This window comes from Lampetra planeri, chromosome 39 (assembly GCF_965212315.1).
Source record: "Lampetra planeri chromosome 39, kcLamPlan1.2.h2, whole genome shotgun sequence".
NCBI lineage: Eukaryota > Metazoa > Chordata > Hyperoartia > Petromyzontiformes > Petromyzontidae > Lampetra > Lampetra planeri.
Window position 1 is genome coordinate 3,501,768 of NC_136145.1, and position 16,734 is coordinate 3,518,501.

At 47.0% G+C, this 16,734-nt stretch overlaps 1 protein-coding gene across 1 annotated transcript in view; it reads right to left on the reverse strand.

Moving 5' to 3' along the window:
* The window catches only part of LOC144731505 (C-myc promoter-binding protein-like), an 87,220-nt gene extending 70,486 nt beyond the window's left edge, over positions 1 to 16,734 (reverse strand). Inside the window, exon 1 of the mRNA XM_078612610.1 lies at positions 13,933 to 16,734. The gene's annotated coding sequence lies outside the window, so the exon portion shown is untranslated. The remainder of the gene's footprint in view (positions 1 to 13,932) is intronic.

Here is a 16,734-nt window from a genome sequence, read left to right on the forward strand (position 1 = left end):
ATAATAATAAAATATTCATGACATTCATGACATATCTGTGAATTAATATACGTAATAATAATAATAAAAAAATAATTTTATAAAGGTATTCAGAATGCAATAAGAAAAATTACTATGGGGCATAATGCAAATATTTGTATAAAGATTTGGATATTCATGGTTTGTGCGTGTAATCCCATTACTGTTTCACAGAACCGCAGTGAAATCACACAGCACGAGCGTGTTATTTTTGGCCATTCCTGAATGTACGATCGTGACTCTTGACAAATATGTGGCTATGTAATAAAAGCGTTTGGTATACGACTTAACCGTTCGCGTGGTTCAAAACAAAGTTTGCGGACCGACTTCTCAAACAACGCAACCGAAAGACATTTAAATTTTTAGGGCAGGTTCAAACTGGTGCTTTAATAGGCGCGGGGGTTGGTGGACCACGCCAATCGATGCGCAAAAGCATCTGGAAGAGGTAGGAAAACAAGGCTGATCTTTGCAGAGTTGGAGTGTTTTCCCCGAGGGTGGGTGGGTGGGTATTCTCCCAGCTCTCCGATTTCTTGAGACGCATTAAAACCCACAATGTTGAAGGGTCAAACGTCTCAAACAGAACTTTTTTTTTTGGTCAGAAACTCAAAAGTTTTCCACGGGGGAAAAATAAATAATTACTTAGAGGTGGAATGATGCATCATTTCGTCACTTAAAATCGATGGTTACATGGGTGATATATGCTTCAAATCGAGGGCGTAAGAGTAAATGTTTTCCGATTTCTATGTGTTGTATGTAATAGGCTAACATTATCCCTGTAGCTACTGGGGGCGCTACAATGTCACAACAAAGTTAAAAACTTAAACGATTCTTTCATAGAAACACTGATCCAGATTGTGACGATTCCTCGAATCTTAAATGCATGCAGGCGAATTTTCAAAGGCCCATTATCATTACATACAAACTCTTTGTTTTTTTCGGTAAAGGCACGTAGGTAAAAAGAAATAAATGATTTAATTTAGTTATTTTCTCATTTATTTATTTTTACCTACGTGACTTGACCGAAAAAACGAAAGAGTATGAATCCTTGCAGTCACGAAAACTTCAAATCCAGCATTACATACGTGTCAAGGAACAGAGTGGAGTTCGATTCCTGGACCACCGTTAACATCAGTGGCAATTGACACCTAAACCAGTCACGGGCCCTATCCTCACCAACCTGTACTCAACGGCATGGTGAAATATGGTCAAACAAACCTCACGGGATGGAGAGGCCTTCATCCAGCGGTGGACCGGCAAAAAGAGGTTGGCATCTAATTTTTTAACAAGGAATCCAGGAGTCCCAACAGTAAAGCTTCCGTCTGGAGACCAAGACAATTGCATCTCTCTCCGAGCAAGGAACTTCCGAGACTGCCGGGTGGTGGCGGCGGCGGTCGTCTGTCAGCCAGCACTGTGGATCGCGCACACATATTGTGGGAACTCCCTTCCCATGCGAGCGTCGAGGTTTCCATAACCGTGGCTCGCCAGAAGGCGAGTGGGCGGGTGGGCGGAAAGTGGACTAGCCGTCATCCCTTTTCGATCTTGACGTGGGATCGAGCGTTGCCCCCTCGCGCGCGTGGGTTTCCATCGGGCGCTCCGGTTTTCTCCCACGTGTACATGACAATAATACTGGTAGGAACCTCCTGGTTCCACCAGCCCACAGGGGATTATTGTGTCCGTCCATCGTGCATCCAAAAATGGGAGGGGTGGGGGGAGAGAGGGGTGGGGCTGGGTGGGGAGGGGCTGGTCACCCCGTGGTGCCCTTATAAAACTCAACGTTTAACCTACTCACGCCGGCTTGTGCCCGCCCTCACAGTCGGGCATATTTGCGGAATACACCACGCCGCCGTTGACCCTGGCCATTGACCGAGCAACCCAACGTTCCTACCAGCTCCCTCCGCAGGAATGTGTTAATTTGGCCGAAGATGGCTTAAAATAAGAAACTCAAAACAGGGCCCTCCTGAACAGAGTCCGATGACTCGGCCGTGGCTTTCGTGGATTAAAACAAAAGTTAGTTATCAATATTACGTGTTAAAACTTGCCGATTATAAAGGCTTACAAGACGGATATATTCAGAAGCCAAGGCACATGGGGCTGGATCCACACACAACATACACGTGCACACGCATGTACACACGCGAATCCCAAACTGGAGTACAGTGTTGTGCTCCATAAGAGTGACAACATCAAACGAAAAATAAAATACTGTACGCATAGAATAAACCCTCTCTCACACCCCCCCACGGTTGTGTACACAGCTTGTAAACGCTGCGGGCAACCTTTGCAACAAGGTCTAATATTTGAATTGCAGAAGACGGGCCTTGAAAATGCAAAGTAAATGTAAGCGATTACTCTACTGTATTTCACCAGTGCACACAACTCTGGAAGGGGGGGGTGTGGGGGAGGGTCAAAGGTCGCAATGCCAGAGCGGTCTCAAGTTGTTATGAATTAATGCCTCCGAGAACACCTGGATGGCAAACGAAGCTGCGTTCACCTGCGTCGAAAGCACACACACCAGTCTCCCAGCATGTGAGCAAATACGGCTGCGTAAAAATGTCACGGCGCGCGTTTTGCGCAACGGGTGCCACCACAGCCTTCTGATGAGATGGAGCTCACCGTGACATCGCCATAGTGTGCCGCTGCGAAGCGCGTGACGTAGCCTCAACATTGTATTCTCATTAACGAGCTCGAGAAAACGTGGCCTAGATGGGTAAACTGCAAGACGAGAGAGTTCCTGTGTTTGGGTTACAGATTTAATCATTCGTGATTCACAGCTTTTTTGTCAATCCCCTGCTGGATGAAGAATCCCTCACCCCCCCACACACACACACCATGTATGTCATTGGGAGTATTGACAATACTTTTTGGGCTTGCGAAGTCTGGGGAGGGAAGTGGGCCCGGGAACCTTTTCAGATGATCATTTGCATCCGACGTGAACAGTGGCCGGGAATCGAACTCAGGCGGGCAGGTTCGCAGCGAAGAGCACTCATCACGGTTTCAGCACCACCACCACCCCCCTTCCTTGAATTGCAGGCACCACGAACAGCAAACTCCTCTCCTGTAGCCCACCCTCCCTGCCCTTCTGCATCGGCCCTTTTCACTGCTTGGCTGCACCTTTGTGCCTGCCCTTTTAGCGGCACCGCATCCACTGCGCAAACCACGAGCAGTCCATGCGGATTCCTGATGCACGAACGGAGAATAAAAACGTTGCAGCAGTGTGCACCTGTGTTCGTCCAGAACGGACCGCACAACGTATAAACGACGCAACGCCCCCCGATCCACAAATACGATGAGAAATCGCAGCGTTTACACTCCGCTTCCCCCGCAACGTGGTTATCTGTGGCTTGACCACTTGGATGCGAAATTGAATTCGTTGCTCTGCATCCACATCAGCAGCCCATACGAAAGAAGAAGCAGCAGCAGCACGGGCTGGCACTCGGTCACTCTTTGCCGCAACAGGCAAGCGTAGCCACCAACACCGCCACCATCTACTACTACTACTGCCGCCCGAGTCTATTTTCGGTGCTGGCCTATTGCCGTGTCCCAATGGAGAGGGAAGATACGGTGTCGCCATCAAAGCAAACTGAGGCGAAGGGGGGGTGGGGGGCAGAAAAAACTGGCCACCCTTTGCGCTGCTAAGCGATGATACCTTGAGCTGTCCTGAACTTTAGAGTGCTGTTGAAAAAAAACTGGCTTTGGGGGCATCGGTTCAGCTTTGCAGTGCGTCCCCGAGGGCTGGCTTGTAACACGCGCATCAGAAACGTGATCATTAACGAGAAAGAGGAACGAAATTTAGATACAATTGTCTAAAAAGAGTGCAGACACGTGCATGTTTGGGATCTACGTTGCGAGACAAAAAGAGGAACACATGGAGTAAGAAACACACATGTAGCTTAAAATACACAATTAGAACTGTTAACATGCAGTTCGTGCGAATGGGCAGGATTATATTTGTGCATATGGGCGAGTAGGGATGATGGTCAAGAATATTGATGGAGTAGCAGCCAAGGACGTATGTAAGCCGAACTTCTTTTGCACCATACGTGGCCCAACCGTGATAATCGGAGGTATGGGGGAAGGACAACAAACTAAAGACAAAAAGCACTTCTAAAGAAATTAGTTTTCAATCGAGATTGAAAACTCAAGAGCGTTCCAGACGGCCGCAGAAGCGGATCTGAAAGCGCGCGCGCGATGCAGTCGACCGTCTTTGTTTTCACTATAAATCCTTTATATGCGTGGCATCGGCTTTATTTTTTTTATTAATTTCTGTTTTTCTTGAGTAAGAGTTTCATTTCTATAGTGTGTTGACACACATCCAGAATAATTTTCTGTGTTTAGGAAAAATATGATTGTGTTAGTGAAATTTTTTTTTCCCTAAAAAGTGGAAAATTTTGGAAAAACATTTTCACGAAAATAAATTGTCACGCACAACGAGTCTGTGTGCAAAATGTCAGCTCGATTGGATCACGGGAAGTTGGTTAAAAAACGACCGAAAGATTTGCACGGTCGTAAGCACGCAAGCAAGCAAGTGAACTTAATATAAAGGATTTAAAAACCGGAACGTCTCAGAGAGGAGATCGACAGAGTAGATGGAAGAAGAATGACATCAGCGCGTGTGAAGGTGTTACATGAGGGGGGTGCTGACCCCCCCCCCCTCTTCTCACGAGTCGAGGGGTTATGCGGTAAGGAAATTCCCGTAAGCACGCACTCCTTCTTTGACAAATAAAGTTTAAATTTGGATTTAAAGCTTTCGTGACTGCAGGGATTCATATTCTTGGTTCTTTCGGTGAAGTCACGTAGAAGGGAAATAATAAAATAATATAAATATAAAACAATAAAAATTCTCACGTTTCGACTGCAACACAAGCAATTATCATCAGGTGTGAAATCAACAGCAAAAAAACATTTATTACCATTTAATATCTTGAATAAGGACGAGTTTCCAACTAGCGCATATATATATAGCATCCACATACAGTATCAAGAGCTGGCAGAATTAATGAACTTTAAAGTGGTGGGTACCGTCTACAGAGTGACAGGTAACATTCTCTCAAGAACGTGACGCAACAGCACACGTCTGAACCTTTCTGACGCAACCTCACATTAGCTGGTACTCGATGTACTGACCTCGCTGATGGGAAGATGCTCATGGCTCTGATGACGATGTGTCTGGTTGGACCATGACCACGGTTTGAACTCATCCACTTTAGGTCAAAGCCGCCTGTTGCTCAACAAACCCCCCCACCCTCCTCCCACCTGGCCATTACTTACCGTGGAGGTCTCGATATTTCACGGTTAAAACCGTGCAGCCCTGTTGGCGAATCGATAAATAATAGATTTTTGTTTAAATGCGATGGCAACATTTACAGTGATTCCATGGTGATGTCAACACATCACGTCGCATATACAAATCGAAAATAATCGATTCTCGCACCTAAATTCGCAGGCGTGTGTGTATCATTATCTCATTATCTCAAGCAGTCGTTTCCAACCTACGTTCTCTGCAAGGCTGTAAGAAATGTTCCGTGGAACTGTCGCAGATGCCATTATTTCCACAACGCACTGGATTCTATTACTGCGATGGTGATCCTTCAACATGTTTAGAGAGTTAAAACAGTGAGTCTACGGGCCCAAAAGGCACGGGAACCGCCGATTTAAAGAAACGATCTTAACGGGTTCAATTATGCAACGTGTTAAAACAACCCTTATTGACTACGCAAAATATGACATACGCTACGTTTCGGGGATAGCATATTTGTCCCGACTATTAAAGATAAGGGCTTGATTGATGTGGGAAAAGTAGCATCGTATATTAAACGGCCCCCAGTGAATCCAGGACTCATGTCCAGTCTGCCCTGGACAATTAAAACAACTGCAAAACCACAGTGTGCCATGCAGCAAAAACACACAATTCTGTAAATGAAAGAAAAAAATATCCCTGGCTCTGTTAGAGCCTTTGACGAAATATTTACAGAGTCACACGCTTAGAACTCGGGCCACCAAGGCAGATTAACCAATCTGCAACGAGCAGACTTTCTAAAAACAGCCAGCAAACGCCCACTTTAATTTACATATTAACAAAAATATTCCCAAAGACAGACATTATTGCACCACATTTTTCAATTGAACGTACGCAAAAAATTGGGCTCGGTTTCCAACATCCATTGAAACCTTCATGCCTCTCATCAATCCACTGCTGGATGAACGCCTCCCCGGTGCCGCGCCAGTCACCGCACTTCACCACGTTGGCCGGGAGGCAGTCCAGAACTAGGTAAGATATCACTCGTCGCTGATGTTGGCCGCGGGTTATCGTATGCTGCGCTATGAACCTGGCCACCCGAGTTTGATTCCTGGCCACGGCTGATATCCATGGAAAGTGATACTGGGCCAAGTTCCGCTCTCCCTCCCACGCCTTCGTCAAATTGCACAAGTGGTGAAATTTGGTCATAAAACCCCCACACAAATGCTTGGGGGAGGCCTTCATCCATTTGGTTGACTGAGAATCGTGGACATTTCTTATTAACATAATTTTTTGTACTACTGTTATTTTAGTAAATCACGGTTGCTGAACGCAAGGCCCAAACGCCCCAAAAAACGTCAAGGCAGCCAGTACCAAACGGCACCGTGGAAGGCGTCGCAGTTGAGAGTCAATGTGTTTCTTTCATTGAGCAAGGTTGTAAGAGAATGCTTCCCACGCTCAAAGCACTGAACAGCACACAGTATTCAATACTATAACAAACAATTACATGAACATAACAATGGCATATGTATACAACATAAGAGCAGCATAGAGAGCTTTCATGGGTCAGAATGTACGAGGTGGTAGAGTGGAGACCCAACGCAGAAGACCCCTTGGTTTGATATCCCACATGGTCCACCCTAAATCGTATCCACTGCACAAACATTGGCAGTAGATGGCGGACACCTGATGCACAAATGGAAAATTAAAAAAACTCTCCAGGCGTGTGAGACTGTGGTCATCCAGAAGAGACCGTGCAACATGGAACGACGCAATGCGCCTCGATCCACAAATACCAAGGAAACATCTCAGCGCGATTCCACTCCCACTGCGGTTATCCGACTTGACCCACCTAAATGTGAAATTGTCAACGTTGCTCTGTATCTACATAAGCAGCCGTACGACAAGAATCAGAAGAACAAGGCAGAGAGCTTTAATAATCATCGTGCACTTCATCAGACGGGCGGACAGACGGCGGCTCCGTGCAAGAAACCTCACTCGCCGACCTTGCCGCCGTGGCTGGCACACGGGGGACTGTTGAATTGTCACGCAATCTCACACGCCATAGCGGCTGGTCAAAGGCTGCTGGCGCTGAGCACACCTGCGATGTTAAAGAGGGCACGAGGCGGGCAGATCGCCGAGGTGTGGGGGAAGAGATGATGGTGGTGGGCACCCCACCCACTGACCCAACCAGCAGGAAGTGAATGGAGGGGAGGGATGTAAAATGAGCTGCTTCGCTTGTCACCCCGGACAACGCCAACGCAATGGTGTGGTGGGTGGGTGGGGGGCTCACTGCTTGAGATGCGTTGTGTGCTGGTTTTTTCCTCTGCTCTCGACGCGTCCATATGTTGGTTTTTTTCTCTCTCTCTCACCGGAATGCCCGCGAATGTTCTCTAATCGTCTCAGTCACGAGCGGTCTAACGAGGGTTGGTGCACAGGTTAGTCATCACACTGCGATAAGTACAGCACTGCAAACCGGGCCACCGGAGTCCAATTCTTCCGAAGCTATCGGTGGCGAGTGATGCCAGTACCGTACTGTACTGGTCCTCCGGGTCTTGAATCTCGCACCGCACATCCATCCCCTTGTCACCGAACCCCACACTGACCAGCGTGGTATACTTAATCAAGCCCCATTACCACTTCGGTGTGGGGACACTTGCATCCAGCAGTGGAGTGACAAAGAGCTGTTAATGATTCATGAGGTCGAACAATTTCCACCCATAGCCAAACGACAAAAATTGGCAATTCAATGAATTGTCATAATTCGGAATCGATGTTTTTTTTTTACATCGTGGTGGAATTGAGCAGACGCTCGTTGCCGTAGAGGGTTACGTGAATGCACCGAGCAGAACATACGTGAATCGAAAATCAGCGATGCTTACAGGCCACAAACGAACCGATAAATGTACCGTGAGCGAAACGTTCAATACGAGTCGATGCATCGCTGCAACACGAAAGATGCAGACTAACCTTAACTGTAAAATCATACTGGTGCTGGAAAGACCCAGGTGTCTGGGTCTGTGAGTACATGTAGAAAATGGTAGACCTGGGTTCAATAATCTATCCATGGATAATTTAAGTGGCAAGTTGTATCTAAACTCATCATGGCCCTCGTCTAGGTCAACTCGGCCTCAAACAAATTCTTGGCCGTGATGAAAAACATCAACAAAGGCGGTCCAAGCATGTGGGTCCCCCCCCTTGCACCCCATGAAATGCCACCCCAGTCCTTAACAGGTGCTCGCTGACAGCGCTTGCCCCAAACAATTGGAAGGACTAAACTTTGCTTTGTACGATGCGCGATGCTTGACCCCACCACTTCATCACGTGAGTGGTCCTCCTGCCACTATCAGTCGGAGCTCGTAAACAACACTTGCCCTGGACAGTACCAACCAGGCTGCGTATAAGAGAGCCCTCTGTGTCTTTAAATAAAATAAAATAAAAGCACGGGGTTGGTGAATTAAAAAAAATGGTGACAAGGCAGCGCTCTGGTTTGCATTACAATGCACTTGCCTGGTGTAAGTATAGAAACAGGACGTAATTCGGCGTGCTGGCTAGCCGTTCTTCCACGCAAAAACCTGTCTTTGCGGTCTCTCTCAACACTCCTGATGTGCACCCGCGGTTTGGCATTACGCGCCCTAGGCTGACAGAGCGTGGGGCGAAAGTATCTTCGCTTTCGGGAATTCATCCATTGTGAATGACACGTCAGTGGCAGAGACTTAACCTCCCGAGCACCTGGACGGACACACTTTGCCGGTGCGTGTTGCAGTTTTTTTGGTTCAAATCTACATGGATTTTGTCATGTTACTGCACATTCACGTGTTTGGCAGCAGATCTGGAGGGTACGTAGCGAGATATCTTACCAAGGACGCGATTGTGCCTTTGAAAGAGACGCGCGGTGTTTACAGAAAGCGTCTGCAAAACAATTGCCCTGTGTGGTCAATATTTAAAAAAACATTTCCAGGCCACGCGTACAGACTGTTCTGTGACGTACTCCGAAAGTTGTCAACAAGGGAGCAATTCAGAATAGTTTTGGACGATTCCCCCCCGCAACTATTAGGGTATGTATGTTGAACTTCTTTCGCCCCGTACGTAGGTGTGGGGGGGGGGGAAGGACAACACATGAAGCACGAAAAGCAGTTGCAAAGAAATGAGTTTTCAATCCAGATTTAAACGTGCATTGCTCTGGTGGCTTTGATATGTTGAGAATTTTGTCTGGCTGCAAGTGGTGTATCACTCGACTCTTACACTGTAAATTCAGAATTCACTTAAAATCCCACGTAGGTCGACTCGTGGTGGCTGTGCTACTACAACCGAGTTTCTGGGAGAACAAAGTTCAATTGCCGGTTTGGTTGCGTAAAAAAATAAAGCGAGCGAGGAAAGTTTCGTACAAAATATCTGCTCCGGCAACCGTTTTGCTCCACGTGGCGCTCTCCACGCGTGGAGGTCCTCATCGCTCGGTCGACTATGAGCAGCAACGAGAAGATGGGGAGGGAGGGAGGGAGGGTGGTGTGTGAGACCGAAAAGGTGAGCGAAGGATTCTTCAAAGAAGCGCACATTCGGCAGGGAGGGGGAGGGCATTTACAACCCCCTAGAAGGCGGAAGTCACGCAACACGTTCAGTGTAACATTGAGAAAAACACCTTACTCACTTCTGTAGTTTGTCAAATCGAAGCCAGACCGTGGAGCCCACCTCTTAACCACAGGGCCAAACCCACCCCTCTCCTGCCAAGTCTATTGTTGTTGCAAAATAAATAAGACTAGGTTTTACCCTTTCTGGCAATAAAACAGGTGTTAAGATATTCAAACACCAAATAGAAACCTTTTGCAAGAAATCAAGTCTGCATTAACCACACGTACCTGTGGTGAACATGCAAACACAACATGCTCAGATAATATAAATACATATTATCTTTGAAACGGATTGGTCTATACCGGAGACAGCCTTCTTTATGGCCTAGTCTCACCAGTGCCAGACCAGAGAAGGCCAAAAAGTGAACAGTAGAAAGCCAATGCGCGTATCAGAGCATTTATAGCTTAGTGTGAGCCAGCTATATCATGGGATACATGTTTTGCCAGTATCGGATACTGGCAATAAAAGGTATCCCATTATCCATCGTTGTTGTCTACATCCATCCAGACTAAAGATCAATTTTAACACACACGCACACAACCAGACATTCGCCATCCTACAACCAAATCACAACGAATGCGCCAAATATCATTGGGTCTCGCAAGAATAAGGATTAATCTGGTGAGTACTTACATTTGATAATGCCTGTGCATAGCAGGTGTTGTACGCTTGAGCTGTGAGGTGGTCATTAAATGGTTGACCAGCAATGGATTCTTAAATCTATCACTGTGCAGTTTAAGAGAGTTATCCCATCGTGAAAAAAGTGTTGGTTTTCTCTGGGAAAAGCGGTTTCCTCCCACAATGGAATTTGGCAAATGTCCGAATACAAGACCCTCCTGATACAAGTTACGACTCTGATAGGCTTCCTCGCTCCACGACATGCATTCTATAATTATACTTCGGCCAGATAAAAAGTGTATTCACATACTATCTAAAGCCACATACCAAGCAAGGACTGTTTGACTCACTCCCCAACCCTTAATACTTCCTGAAGAAAGCCAGGGAGTCAAAATGTCAACATCTTTCTTTCCTCCCAAGTGACAAGTGAAAGAAAACCAGTTATTATTTTTACGTAACCAGTTATTTTAGTGCAGATTCCTTAAAACAAGCAACTTGATAACTTACGATTGATTAATCCACTGCTGGATCTCAATAAAACAATTCATGGGGCCAAGCTGACATTGACCGGGACTTGAACTCATTACCAGTGCGTCATCATCCCACAGAATTCTGGCAAGCCGAGTGGTCCTGACTGTTAATAATGGGCTTTTTCAGCTTGTCGTAAACAAAAGGCTGGCATTTACTGGATGCAGGTCTCTCTCGTTAAACAGAAACCATCTCCCAACGGGGCTCTCGGGTGGAAATAAAAAACGGGTTTAATTTATTTAGGGGTCCTTGGGATGTGGTTTGCACGCAGCCGCCCCCCCGCCCCCCCGACCCCCGGAGTGATGCCGTCCACCAACGCCGCTTTCCTTTTGTAACAATAAATTCGCTTCTCCGCATGAATTTCCGCGCATGAAAAGCCAACATCGCGCAACCAGCACATGGCGCGTGCGGTGGTGGTGGTTGGGGAGCGGTAGTGTAGTGGTAAGCATGCTCCGCTACGGATCCGGTGACCCGAATTCGATTCCCGCTCACAGCCAACACAAGCGAAGATTATCTGAACCGGTCCTGGGCCTCCCCTAGGTCGACTTGGCCTAAAATTGGTACCTGGTGCGGTGTGTAAAATCATCACCACTGCAGAGACAAAGGCGGCCGGGCGTGGTGCTGGCCACCCCACCCCCTTGTGTCGTGTCGGCCTTCATAGGTGCTTGCTAACAGCACTTGCCCCAAGTCTGTTCAGGCTATACGGGGGATCTTTGTCATTGTTTTTTGGTGGTGGTGGTGGTGGAGTGAGACATAGCAACAATTATCACCAGGAACACTGACACACAACATTAAGCATTAACAATTAAATATAACCACACACATGAATTATCAGATGACCGATTACACGCGCAATAGCTCACACTGAATAATAACCCACGCTCAGGATAATTTGTTTAATAATTGAGGAGCAATTTAGTCATTTTCAAAAGGCAGTATACTACCGTAGTAAGTGCTGGGATGATGTGAAAGGAAAACCGGGATAGAGTGGTCCGTGATTTGCAGAGGATCAGTTAAGATTCTTGCTGCAGCTGCCGAGTAAATTTCTACGTAGCAATATCGAACCGTGCCACCTGATGAAAGGTGTATGCTAACGACCCTGGGGGTGATGTCATAGGTTTATTTGACCTTACTTCACCATACTGGTCAGTGCGGCGGGGAGTATATACATGGCAGCATTGTACTGAGCAATGAGAGGTAATGGGAGAGAGAACGGTGGCACAAAGAGCCACTAATTCCATGTTGCACACAAATAAATATCCGTCTTCATCCACTGCTGGATGAGCGCCCCCCAACGCCCGCTTGGTATAAAGTCAAGTCTGCCTGCCCAATCAGACACATTCCACATTGCCATGACCGGGTTCAGTCCATCTCGCAACATACCTGGTAGGTACATCCAAAGGACAACCACCGCTGCTGTGTACACGCAGTGCGTGTGCACATCGATCAGGGTTCGTATATTTCGAGGGGGCTAAACGGGCGCGGCACGGGCTAGAGAAGAGATGGAGTGATGTGGTACAGAAGGACGTGGAGCTGAGTGGACTTGCCGATGACTGGTACCAGCGGTGTCAAGATCGGCCTCTGTGGAGGAGGAGGCTCGTGAAGGACGCTACTGGGCAGTTGGAGGCAGTCGCCGTCCAACAACAACGGAGGGCGGGGGAGCGACGCTCACAACAACGAGCGGAGCGCCGGGTAGATAAAGCACAGCAAGATGGCACAGTAGGGGGGCACAGGTGGTGCATCAGCCACTCATCTCGGTCATCTCAGTCAGCCGACCTGTGACACCTGCTGGGTCTGCCCCGTGACCTCCTGCCAGCGGGCTTTCGACACTTCACGTGGCCTCAAGGTGCACGTGGCCTGGCACAAGCGTCGTGGTGACGTCACCGCCACTAAGGTTGTTGTATATTTCGCGACGCCTGTACATTGCAACACGTTAAAGTGCCGCTGCTACACGCACAAGTGCCATGCCGCACAAAGGCATTTTAATAACATAATGTACAATCCCTTATCAATGCCCCCTGCCTTATTACGGACAGATTCAGACCTTAATGGTCACCCAGTGGCCCTTGTAAATATCAACGTTCATCCTACAAAATCCCATCACGAGGTAGAAACACAAATAGACCCAAAAAACCACCAATATTTAGCACGCATTGAATGTTTAGCACGCATTGAAAGGGCTGAAACGCCGTGTGGACTCAATGCCCCAGCACAATAATACTGGGTGAACCGTATGGGTTGACAAGTTTGATCATTATAACGTGTTAAACTTAACCTATTACTTCTAGATTTGAAGCTTTCGTGACTGCAAGGATTCATACTCTGAGGTTTTTTTTCGGTAAAGTCAGGTAGGTAAAAAAAAATACAATTTATAGAAATAATAATAGAAATAAAATAGTATTATTTCTATATTTTTTATAAATAATATAAATAAAATATTCTATTTTTACCTACGTGACTTTACCGAAAAAAACTAAGAGTATTAACCTATTAAGACACACGCTGCTATAAGATGACGGGTGAGGTGGTGGGGAGGGGGGGTCACATCACGCCGTGAGGGCCCAGGTGAGGGCGGTAATTTGACCATACTTCACCACGCCGGTCATTAGTGCGTGCTTGTTGAAGGCTGTAAGAGCCCCCCATAGACCTCCAAGCAATCAATGTGTCGCTTTCACCGCTCTCTTGCAACAACTTTGCTTGTGTTTTCCCTTTTCACCGTGTACGCACAATGCGACACGCTAACGATGAACAATGCGTCGCCACGCTGAACGCGACGAACGCCAAAGCAGCACAACACGTAAGTAAGTAAAGTAGTAAGGGAACATCATCAGCCTTATAACAACAACACCCACAGCTCCACTAGAGCAGATACAAACAAAACACACAAAAATCCACGCACTCACCGACAGTCGTGAAGCTGGAAGCTCGTCCTCACTCGCTCGGTGTTTGAACGAAGCGTCAAATAAATAAAAAAACCCTCCCCACGAAACTTTTCTCGTTCTTTAATGTTTAATCGCAAATGTTGCGTTTACAAGGAGACCCCCACCCCCCCATGCGAATCAAGTGCGCACGCGGCGCAGCGACACAGAAGTAAGCGCGCGACTGTGAAGCGGCGCCATGAGGTGGGGGTGGGGGGGTGCCGCTTTACTTTGTTCGCTCGGAGGGGCCTATGGGGAACGTATCACTCCGCCAACAGCCCAACCCCCCACGACCCACGCGCCACGCCCACTCCCGGAATCGACCTATCACAAGGCAAGGGTTACGGCCCGGACGTCACTTCCGCCGGCGTATAAAGAGGCCACGCCCACAAAATCAATGTGCGTCTTCCCGCACGTGCGGGCACGTGTTTACTGGGACATTCTAGATTTGAAGCTTTCGTGACTGCAAGGATTCATATTCTTAGATTTTTTTCGGGGATCATGTTTGCAATAACCACAACACAAGCAGTCAAATGCAAACAAAAAGAAACAACTCTGATAATGATATGCAAGGTAATGACTTATCAGAGTTGTTTATTTTTGTTTGCATTTTGACTGCTTGTGTTGTGGTTATTGCAAACATGAGCCCTTGTATAAAGGTGTCAGTTTTGTACCAGTTCAAAGGGTAAAAACCTATTACTATATTCATCGTGTCGTCATAATATACAACAACATACATACACTCTACAATGTAACAGGACGCGCATGGTTAATCCGCCGCTGAATGAAGGTCGCCGAAGCCACCAACTTTAAACCATCCTACGATACAATTCACCCAGCGGGTGCACACGATCCGTCTGCTCAGATGAGTTCAATTCCTTGGCTGCCACTCCCATCATTGTGTATTATAACACCCCCCCTCCCCTTCTAGCAACGTGTCTAGTCGATGCCCACTTGCTTTTAACGTAACGCAACGATTCCATACCAGTGGTCTCTGCACATAACCATAGTTTGACAACTCATCGGTCACACCTTCCAGGAGACAGATCTGGGAAGGTAGGCGTTATCTTGACATTCTCTGTAACGAAGCTTAATTACTGTGGGTTATCTTCTTGGTTCTTTCGGTAAAGTCACGTAGAAGGAAAATAATAAAAATAAAACATAATAAAATAATTCTCACGACGTTTCAGCCACAACGCAAGCAGCCGTCTTCAGGTGGAGAACAAGTCTGTCGAGAAGGCAGAGTCTGAATATTATTATTATTTTCCTTCTACGTGACTTTACCGAAAGAACCAAGAAGATGAATCCCTGCAGTCACGAAATACTGTGGGTTACTTTCCCTGATTTAGAATCGTCATGAACCTCTAATCCACGTTCCCTTTGTGTGTCAAGTGTAATGCCCTGGCATGCATCTCCCCAACGCTTCGTTGCACTTTACAATTGTTCCGTTTTCGTTAACGACCATGCTTCAGTAGGTAGTCGGGTTTCTTTCAGCACATTGCAACACCACTTAGTAACAGTACATAACGTACCTAATATACAGACACTTCACACAGTAACAGGGGGCTTATTCTTGAGGGTGAGAAATGACTGACTCACTCTAGAACGTGGGGGCTTTTGTTCTTTCGTATGGCTGCTGATGTAGATGCAGGGCAACGACGATAATGTCACATTCAGGTGGTCAGGCCACCACCTATGTCTCCGTGTAGCGTTGTGGGGATGCAATTGCATGACGCTATATCAAATATTATACTGGTAGAAACCTCCTGGTTACACCAGCCCACAGGGGATTATTGTGTCCGTCGTGCAGGGAGGGGCTGGGAGGGTGGGGAGGGGCTGGTCACCCTGTGGTGCCCTTATAAAACTCAACGTTTAACCTACTCACGCCGGCTTGTGCCCGCCCTCAGTCGGGCATATTTGCGGAATACACCACGCCGCCGTTGACCCTGGCCAGTGACCGAGCAACCCAACGTTCCTACCAGCTCCCTCCGCAGGAATGTGTTTATTTGTGGGGCATTGCACCGTGATGTTGGGTCTGTTCTGGAGGCCCTCATACAATACGGGTGTACGCACATGCGTGGCCTGTAGTTGTGCTGTATAATTAGGCAGACCCCCATTAAGGAAACCCAGCTTGCATTACGGATATATAGTTTTGGTCCTCCCCTTAAGTACCCTGTTGATCATTTTAAGCGCAGACATTGCGCAATTCTCCTTTTTGCTTGTACTGCGTTGACGTTTAAAGTGTCAGTGAGAAGATATGCATTGTTCACGTCGTAGTGCACTTAACAGAAACGCAGCTGTTCTTGCATGCAAACATGTACATCAAGTGCGTTTGCCCATATACTGTACATACAAATCATAGACCCGCATAAGCTTATCCCTTATGCCCGACAACACACCCAACCCAACAACCCGATCAAACTCATCAATGCATTGCAACTGATACTGCCTTGCTCACGCATTACTTCTCACTTTAAAAAACGATGCAACTCGTCCGAGCCATGCGTAATTGGCTCTGGCACAACTCCACATCTCCCTCTTCTGACGTGGTTAACCCCCGAGTCATAAGATTATATTTTCAACGAGAATACTGCATTGGGATATTTTTTTTGTAAATTACATGGTAAGGAGTGTTCTGGATGCCAGGAAGCCACAGTGCGCAAACATAAATCCCAAGCTTTCAGCTTTCCAAGGAAAATCCTGCATTCTAATGTCCGGCTAAGTCTTCACAAAAATGCGTGGGTGGAATACCTCGAGAAAATAAGCTAAAGATCGCTTAGTTCCCAA